Source organism: Heterocephalus glaber, unplaced genomic scaffold (genome assembly GCF_053883595.1).
Source record: "Heterocephalus glaber isolate CG9 unplaced genomic scaffold, H.glaber_assembly_v1.0 deba00001687, whole genome shotgun sequence".
Classification (NCBI taxonomy): domain Eukaryota; kingdom Metazoa; phylum Chordata; class Mammalia; order Rodentia; family Bathyergidae; genus Heterocephalus; species Heterocephalus glaber.
The window spans coordinates 12079924-12089887 of NW_028258412.1; the positions used below are offsets into that span (position 1 = coordinate 12079924).

Sequence of the window (9964 nt, forward strand, 5' to 3'; positions counted from 1 at the left end):
GACAGGAGGATCACAAGTTCAAGCTCATCCTGGGCAGCTTAGCAAGACCCTGTCACAAAATTAAACAATTTTAAAAGGCTGGGTATATAGCTGAATGGTAGAGCACTTGCCGGGCTTGCGCAGAGCCTGGTGTTCAAGTGACAGCACTATCAAAGCAAAACAAACGGACAAAAAGAAAAAAGAGAACTTTGACATTAAATTATATTCGGAAAGCCAGACTGCATTTTGAATCAGTTGGGTTCCTAAAAGTATTTATCTAGCACATGAGCCAAGATTTCCCAATGAAGAAGAAAATGTATTATGAAAGAAAAAGAAAATAGCAGTGACATATGTTAAATATATGAGAGCTTCAAAACAGCCTGGCTCTTTTGTGCATATTGCTTGGCATTTGTATATATCTATCTTATAATTTACCAAAATAGCCAGGAACATTTATTTTACATAATTTTGCTATTTAAGGAAGAGAAAAACTTGAGGAAATAGCTATCAACTTAAAGATCTTGTTTGTACCATCAGTTCCTTAAATTAGGGCCTGTGACTTAATTAGGGTCTTTAGATGAGGAAGTTTTACTCTTTTCATCTGAGCGTCTAGACCTTTATTCCTTGAGTTCATGACAAGCACTCTATCCCTGAGTTAGCTTCCTTACCCCTTTTTGAATTGTTTGAGACAGGGTCCTGCTAAACTGGCCTTGGACTTGTGATCCTCCTGCCTCAGCCTTCCAAGTAGCTAGGATTACAGGTGTGTACCACCACACCCAGCAACCAATTTAAGAAGTAACCCATGTCGGGTCACACAGCTATTGAATAGTGTAAATAGGGAGATTCAAACCCGGGCCAGAACTGGGCTCTCTTCCCTCCTGCACCAGACCACCTGTCTTCCTGTAGAACCCTGCATGCCATCCTGTGATGATCACAGTTGGGCTTGTGCTTCATTTTCAATCTGAAAGATTCATGAACTCAAGGAAGCACATTTCTTCTCAATATAAGCAAGGAGAAGCATTCTCAGGCAGAAAAGTCCAGCCATGAAAAAAGCTGTTTAAGGGGACAGTGGACCCCCCTCCCTTTGTGAGACACTTTCTGGGAGAGGACAATGTCCATGTAACTGGTTCAGGAGTAATCACGTTTAATATTTATCCATCACTTCAGGTGCCAGGTCCAAGTCTGAGTGCTAGAAACTGCCTTATATAATTCCTTCTGGAATCCTAAGAGGGAGATGTTAGTAATAACTCCAGTTTACAGATAAGCAAACTGAGGCTCAGAGAGGTTACACCAATGGGCCCTAGTCCTCTGGGTAGTATGTAGTGTACAGGAGCCTGGTCTCAGTAGCCTGCACACTTAATTGATCAGCCAATGCTTTTCTGAGCAAAGTCACAAATGTCCCTAAGGAACAGATTAGAATGCTGATTCCTAGGCCATACTCCAGACTCCATGCTTTTGCATCTTTGCAGAGTGGGCTCAGGAATGTGAATTTTCAGAAGATGTTGACAGTGGCCACAGAAGTCTGAGAGTCACCCCTTGATGCCTTCATGCCCTGAATTGGAGAGATGGAATTTGAGAGGTTGGATATGATGTCTTTTAAGATCCCTTCCATTTATGAACGTCTAGAAGTCTATGACTAATAGAAATTTTAGGTTCCTCTGGGTTTTATTTATTTGTATGTTCCTGTCGCCCCCATCAACCTGAACAGCAGACCACTGGCTTATACACCCCAAACAAAAGGTAATGATGACAAATAAATAACAGTTAACACTATGGAGCCCTTACCATGTGCTGGTAGCTCAGATGAGAATTTTGTGAGCATCAGTTCAAGGCAACTTTATGCCCTATGAGGTGGGTGCCCTAATTCTTACTACCTTACAGATGATGAGAACAGACACCTGCAGAGTTAATGGGAAAGTCAGGATTCAAACCCAGGTCTGCTTGAGCAGAGCCCAGCTATGGTTCTCTGCTGTGGCCTCATGGAAGGACTGGGCAACTCTTCTGCTGGAAGAACAGGAACCCTGTGCTATGACTGTCCAGGTGATTTGTACATTTTTGTTATTCATTCAACAACCACACAGTGAAGACCTCTGTGTTAGACCAATGCCTTTATGGAACTTAGTCTTTTGCCAAAGGTAACTTGGGCATCATGGACGATGCACACCTTGCTGGGGAAGCAGGTACTAGGGATCCAACTGAGCTGAAAATGGAGAAGTGACGTTTGAAGAGAGATCTGAAGATGCTCTGGAAATCCAGACTGAATAATTCATTTAGAACACTCCAGAGAACTGTTCCTCAACCATGGGCAATTTAGCCCTCGGGGGACATGGGCAAGATCTGCAGACAATTTTGTCACCATTGGGACTGAGAGTGGGGAATGGCTTGTGACACTGAGTGGCCAGAGGCCAGGGATAGTGCTAAATATTCTACAGCTCTCTCCCAACACTACTGCCTGGAGTAAAATGTCAGTGATGTCAAGGTCGAGAAGCCCTCGGTTAAAGACCGAAAGAGATGCAATGAGTAACACCACGACAGTCACCGTAACCTAGGATGGCACCGGGTGCACCCCTCTGGAGAGTTTACAACCACAGTCTTTCAGACCTTAAAATGCCCTCAAACATGACCCACACACCCCCATGTGTTTTGGGGGAAGTTGAACAAATTATTCAAGATCACACAATGGCTCATATGCAAATATTCATAATTCTTTTTCTTTTTTTTTCTGGTGTTGGGGATCAAACCTAGGGCCATATGCGTGCCAGGCAAGTGCTGTACACCTGAGCTTTACCCTTAGTCCTAATCTGCATAATATTTTTTTAAGACATCATGTTGCTATGTAGTTCAGACTGGTCTTGAACTCACTATATAGCCCAGAGTGGCCTTGAACTAGCAGCAAACCTCCTGTCTCAGCCTCCCAAGTGCTGGGATTATAGGCATGTGTCACTATGCCCAGCATCTTTTAGACAGCCCAGTGAAGACCCCATGGCTGGGGTTACATAGCCTCTGTCTAGCCCAGTGGGCCCTGGAACAACTCTCCAAGACCTAAGGCTACTCAAGCCATGGCCTCTTTACAAGACTTTCTTTCTTTGGCCTCCAAACTGTTCTCCTTAAGTCACTGAAATCTACGTCCCCTAGAGTGAAGCTGGCAGACATGAAATGCAAATGTGTTTGAAATGAAGGGGTGTGAGTAGTTCTGAACTTGAAATTGCAAAGCTTTAAGGGATTGCCTATATGGATTCCCCCACTTACTGCAATGACACCGTACTTTTTGTCTGGCATGAGTGACAGTAAACACCATTTCTCCTTGTTGGCCAAAGATCTTTTCCTTTTGTCCCACTGAGTCTCAGGGGCAGGAGCCAGAAGTCTCATTGGTGCCTTTGCCACTTACCTCGGTCCTGTGTCTCTATGCAGAACTCTCCTGAGTTAGAGGAAATAGATCTGCTTCTGGCTTTTCCTCTAGAACTCAAATACAAGTCCTTTCCAGGATTCATCTGGGCCCAAAGAGTTTACCTGGGACAATTTCAAGCACAATAGTCATGTAATTGTTTTTGTTTTTATTTTTTTGGTACTGGGGATCGAACTCAGGACCTTGTGCTCCAGAGGCAGGCGGTGGAACCCTGAGCTAAATCCCCAGCCCCATGTCATATAATTGTTGAAGCATTATTCACAACAGCAAAAACGAAATCACCCTATGTGCCCATCAGTGGATGAACAAGTAAATAAAATGTGTTATATACACAATGGAATGCCATTCAGCCATAAAAAAGAAAGAAATCCTGTAATGTTTGAAAAATTTTCAACACGGATGAACCTGGAGAATACTGTTAAGTAAAATAAGCCAGGCACAGACAGACAAAGACTACATGATCTCATTTATATGTAGAATTTCAGAAAGTTGAACTCAGGGAAACAGAGCACAGAATGGTGGTTACGAGGGGTTTGGGGGGTCGGTGGAGGAAGTATTGGTCAAGTGGTACAAAGCTTCAATTAGAGAAGAGGAGTACATTAAACAGATCCACTGCTCAACTTGGGGCCTGTAGTTAACAGCAACACACTTGAAAATTACTAAGAGAATATATTTTGAGTGTACACACACACACACACACACACACACACTGCTTAAAAGGTCATGTACATGCTACTAATTATCATTTTTTTTGTACTGGGGATTTAACCCAGGGCCTTCACACTGAATCACGTTCCCAGCCCTTTTATGTTTTTTATTTTGAGATGGAGTCTGGCTAAATTGCCCAGCCTGGGCTTAAACTCACAATTCTCCTGCCTCAGTCTCTCACAGTGCTGGGACTGCAGGCATGTGCCACCCTGCCTAGTTTTATATACCAATTATCCTGATTTACCCATTTGAAAATACATAGATATTTCAAAGCATGTTGTACACAACAAATGTTTGACAGTTAAAATGTGTTTGAAGAATAGCCATGTAGTCAGTGGGTCAAAGTACCATTCTTCCAATCTTCCTGAGTCAAGAGATGGACAAACAGAACAGCAGATGTGAAGAAAGGAAGCTATGTCTTATCTTTCCAGGTGGACTGAGATGTTCAGCACCCAAATGTAATAATGGTGGTCCCAACTGCCAGGGAAAATAATACAGAGGGTGGATGGATTTTTCTGCTTTTTTATTTTTTATTAAAAAAAAATTTTTTTTGGTACTGGGGATTGAACTCGGGTCCTTGCTCTTTGGAGTCAGGAAGCGGAACAACTGAGCTAAATCCCCGGCCCTCTGCTTTTTTATTTATAAAGTTTTCATAATCCTTTGGTCAACATAGACTCATCTATTCTGGAATCCAGTAATCCAGCATTAGATGAAATCGACAGAAATTCCCCCACACTTGGGATATGCCAAGTTGCTACCCTTGGAAGCTTTCACACTAGTAAGGGAAGTTGGATGCTATACAAGGTTGTGTAATATTCCATTGCATGAATATTCCACATTTTGTTTATCTATTTACCTACTGATGGACATAGGTTGCTTCTATGTTTTAGCTATTGTAAATGATGTTCTTATAGCAAAGGGTATACAAATATCTCTTCAAGACCCTACCTTTAATTCTTTCAGGTTATTATGGATGCTTAAATCCCTTATATAAAATGGCATGGTGTCTGCATAGAATCCATGCACATCACCCTATATACTTTAAATCATCTCCAAATCATTTGTAATACCTAATACAATGTAAATGCTATGTAAAAAGCTGTTATACTATATTGTTTAAGGAATTATGATGAGAGAAAACATCTGCACATGTCCGCAGCAGACGCAATTTTTTCCAAGTATTTTGTTTTGTTTTGTTTTTGGTACCAAGGCTTGAACTCAGGACCTTGTGCTTGCAAGGCAGGCACCGGAACCACTGAGCTAAATCCCTGGCTTTTCCAAGTATTTTTGATTCATGATTGGTTGGATCCATGGACGTGGAATGCACAGATATGAAGGGGTGATTGTGTATCCAGAAATGGAATTTCTGGATCATATGGAAATCTATTTTTAATTTTTTGAGGAAGTGTCACACTGTTTTCCATAACAGCCACACTGCTTTATACTCCCACCAACAGGGTACAGGAATTCCAGTGTCTCTACATCCTTGCTAACACCGGTTATGCTCTGGTTTGGGGTTTGCTGGAGTGTGTGTTTGACAGAGGACTGCAATTTTAAAGGAAATAGGATGGGTTTCAGGGAGAAGGTGGCATTTGACACCTGACGGAGGTGAAGCCGATATCCTGGAGGAGAGCCTCCTAGGTGGAGGGAATGGTGCACCCTGAGGCAGGAGCCTACCTGGAAGGTTTGAGGAATAGCAGGGAGGCTGGAGTGGCTGCAGCAACATGAGTAGGAGGAGGATTGGAAGAGAGGAGGCCTACGGGAGCTATGTAAGGCTTCTGAGCTGAACAGAGCTCCAGTTGCTGTATTTGGATTGGGATGTAGGGAGAAAATGTCAGGAGTGAGAGACCAGCCTGGAGACCATTGCAGCCCTTCCCAGTGAGAGGGGATGGGGACTTGACCCTGGGGCTCAGAGTAGAGGTGGAAAGAAGGGCTAGGAGTCTTGGGTGAAGCTTTGAGGGAGGACCGAAGGGATTTCCTGATGCAATGAAAGTGACACAGCAAAGGGAGAAAGGAGTCTAAATTGACTCCAAAGTTTTTAGCCCAAATGAGGCAGGTGGAGTGACTGTGACCTTCAATAGGAAAGCCAAAAGAGGAGCAGAATGGGGGAGAGATCAAGAGTTCAAGTTTGGACATGCACCTTCACACCAAATCAGACATTTCCTTAGTGCTCTGCAAAGGAGACTATGGCTTCCAGGTGCCTTAGGGCCCGAGCAAGTTGAGAAAGAGGGGAACAAACCAGAGTGGAGGATCCCCGGCACCATTCACTGAGCCCTTGCCCTGAGCCAGGCCCTGCACTGAGAGCATTCCAATGATTAGCTCCTCGCTGCATAGCATAGCACAACCTCATAGGTATGATGACATGTCCAGATTTATAGGGTGAACACCCAGCCTTTGAGAGATGAAGTCCCTGGCCCAAGACCATCTCAATGGCAAGTGGCAGAGCCAAAGTTTGAATCCAGCTCTTCCTGTCTCAGGTGCCACATTATACCTCTATTACTGGTTAACCCAGCAAAAGCCAGGGGAAGGTTCAGTGAAGTGTTGGACTTAAGCTCTATCTTGAAAAACAGATTTTGTAAGAAAGGAGCAAGGGAGTGCATGCTAGATCAAGTCCTAACTTCTTGTCACTTACTGCAAGGCCCTGTATGGCCAGGTCCCTTCTGTCCTCTGCAGTCTTCCCTTGAACTAATTGTTCATTATGCTCCATTGATCATGGCATGTCAACCTTTTTCTATTCAGGCCTTTTACCCATATGGTTCCCTCTGCTGGAATTCTCCTCATCCCCTCTCTTTTTTTCTGGATGACTTGTACACGTCTCTGGGAGCTCAGCTCAAATGTCACTTCCTTGAGGAAGTCTTCCCTCACTCTCCCCCTTCTCCATCTAGAACTAGTCTCCTTGAACTGCACGAGTTCTTGATAGCTCTCAAGACAATCCTTTAATTAAGTGTTCAGTGATGTGTTCAATATCCACCTCTTCCACCAGATTAGTGACATCTAATAAAACTTGGGAAATTATTGCAACTATGGAAGTGCTCTAGACTTATGCTACCCAATATGACAACCTACTGGGCATTTGAAATGTGCATTTGCTTTTTGTTTGTTTTTGTGATGCTGGGGATTGAACCTAGGGCCCTGTACATGCTAGACAAATGCTGTTCCACTGAGCTACATACCCAGCCCAGCATTTGCAATGACTCAAGTGTTGATTTTTAAATGTTTGCATATTTATATTATATATCATACTTTATAAATTATTTCATATGCAAAGTAGATAATTTAAGTTTGAATCTAAATAGCCACATATAGCTAATGGCTACCAAATTGGACAATGGAGCTCCTTACTGTGAGCTTCTCAAAGGCAAGGACTACCCTGTCTTATTTGGTTGTAGAATCCATCGTACAACTGGCACCCAATTAAACCATCAAATTAGTGAATGAATCAGTTAATGTGTCAATCCATCAATGTGGTCGGGAAAACTTACTTTTAAGAAATCATTCCATGGGCTGTACATGGGGATATTGCTCATATGTTAGGCAAGTGCTTGCCTAAAATATGTGAGGCCCTGGGTTCAATCTCCAGCCTTGGATAAAAAGAAATTATTCTAGAAGAGACTTAAAGAAAAAGTTTGACTTGTACAAGGACACACAATAAGGCAGAAGTGAATGTAAAATGTCAGCTGCTTGAATTCCCTATTTATGACACTCTCCCTAGGCGAACAGCAGGTGAAAGGCGGGGGGTGGGGGGGTAGGGGGTTGTGATTTCAAATGAACCATCCCAGAGCTGTCTGAAGGAATCCCCAAGTGCAAGAAAGGTCTGTTTGTTTAGGCACTCCTTCCCTCCCCCGCCCCTTGACCCTGTAAACTACTTAGTGGCTTATCATCTATTAACATTTGGCCTCCCAGGGGACTAAGTCTGTTCCAAAGTTTACTCTTGCCAACCTCTCCAAGGTGCTCAGGGCTTTTGAAAAACCATATTGCTCCCAGGAAATCTGTTGCCTGAAATCTGTGCTTAACATATGCAGGGTGTGGTTTAAAAAAATCTCAGTCGTGATTTGTAACCCACTCCAATTCACATGGCTCTTTCCTTTAGCTTACTGATTTTTTTTTTTTTTTTTAGCTTACTAATTTTTATAAATTGAGGTCAATGCATTTCAGGGCTAATGTTCACTTCATTCAAATGCAGTTTAGGGTTTTCAAATAACAATTTTTGGGAGTCCAGCAATAATGAACCCACACACTTTGTTTTTCTAAATTATTTTAAATGTAATCATAATATAAGAGCTAATATATGTTATTTTTAGCACACATGATCTCACTCGATCTTCACAATAACCCTATGATTCAAGTACTATTATGATACCATTTCTGGGAGGGATGCTGGGGATTGAACCTAGGGTCTTGTACATGCTTTACCCCTGAGCCACACCTTTACTCTATGATATCAATTGTATAGCTGCCAAACCTGTGCCTCAGAAAGGTTAACTTATTGGCTTAAAGTAACACAGGCGGCAGGATTTGAACCCAAGTATGTCTAACTCAGAGCAAATGTTGTCAAACAGTACACACTTTAACCTCTAACTGATATTATATCTACTTATGTCTACAAAACTTCAGAAAGAATAATTAAGAAACAACTCTGGGGTAATAAGACTGGAATTTGGGGAGAGAGAGACTTACTCTTCATTCTTGTGCTTTTCTCTGAACTTCATTTACTATGTTAATTTTATTTATAATGTATTTATATTAAAATTTAAATTAATTTTTTGTGGTCCTGGGAATTGAATGTAGAGCCTTCACAGCGGGCTGCATCCCTATCCTTTTTTATTTTCTAAATTTTTGCGATGGGGTCTTGCTAAGTTGCTACGTAGCTCAGGCTAGGTTCTTGATCCTCCTACCTCAGCCTCCCTGAATGTTGGAATTACAGGTGTGTGCCACCATACTTGGCTCTAAGTTTTTTTTTTTTTTTCTGTTAGTCCTGGGGATTGAACCCAAGGCCTCATGCCTACTAGGTGAGCACTTTCCCACTGAGCTACATCCCCCAGCTAAAAGCTGAATTAATTTTTAATTAATTTTTTGTGTGCTCTACCACTGAGTTAGCCCCTTATTTTTACTCTTTTTTAATTAAGGAAAGAATTGATTTAATAATAGGATGTCTACATGTTAGATTAAGTATACATAAGTCTTGTACAAAACTCATATGCTGTGACATTGTTTGAAAATTTATATCACTAAAGCTAAAGTTCCAATGTATACAGTATTCTTATTCTCAGCACCAAATTTTATAATTCAACTTTTGAATTATTTTTATTTTGGATAAGAGTTTGATTTTTTTTTTTTTTGTCCCGGGGATCAAACTCAGGACCTTGCTCTTGTGAGGCAGGTGGTGGAACTACTGAACTAAATCCCCAGCCCCAACAGTTTGATTTTTGAACATATTTATTTCCAATGAAAGTGGTATGTTTTCCTTGAGAGATTTGCACTCAGACATTTACATTTTTATATACTTATACATCGACCTCTCGTTGTTATAACTAGGCATCCTTCAGCATTTGTGAAATAATACTATATTAATAAGTCATGCTATTTGCGGCTCAATTAACAAAATTAAAACCTAAATTAAATAATTAAATGCATTTAAAAAAAGTAATTTATACTGATTGAGAAGTAAGCGTTACAATCCCCTTCTGTACTCAGAACCTCAGAGAGCTGTATCAGTCACACTAAAAGTCACTTGGGAGAATTGTTTAGGAGCTCAAAGAACAAAATACACCATTTTTAAAGTCAAGAAAATACACACATGTTACACATTCGTGTTAATAATGTATCCTTTCCAACAAGCCCAAATAGAATCTACTTTATCATCCAAATGGC

At 41.5% G+C, this 9964-nt stretch overlaps 1 protein-coding gene across 1 annotated transcript in view; it reads right to left on the bottom strand.

The window, feature by feature from the left end:
* Svop (SV2 related protein) overlaps nt 1–9964 on the bottom strand; it is a 78063-nt gene that overhangs the window by 66831 nt on the left and 1268 nt on the right. The window lies entirely within an intron of this gene.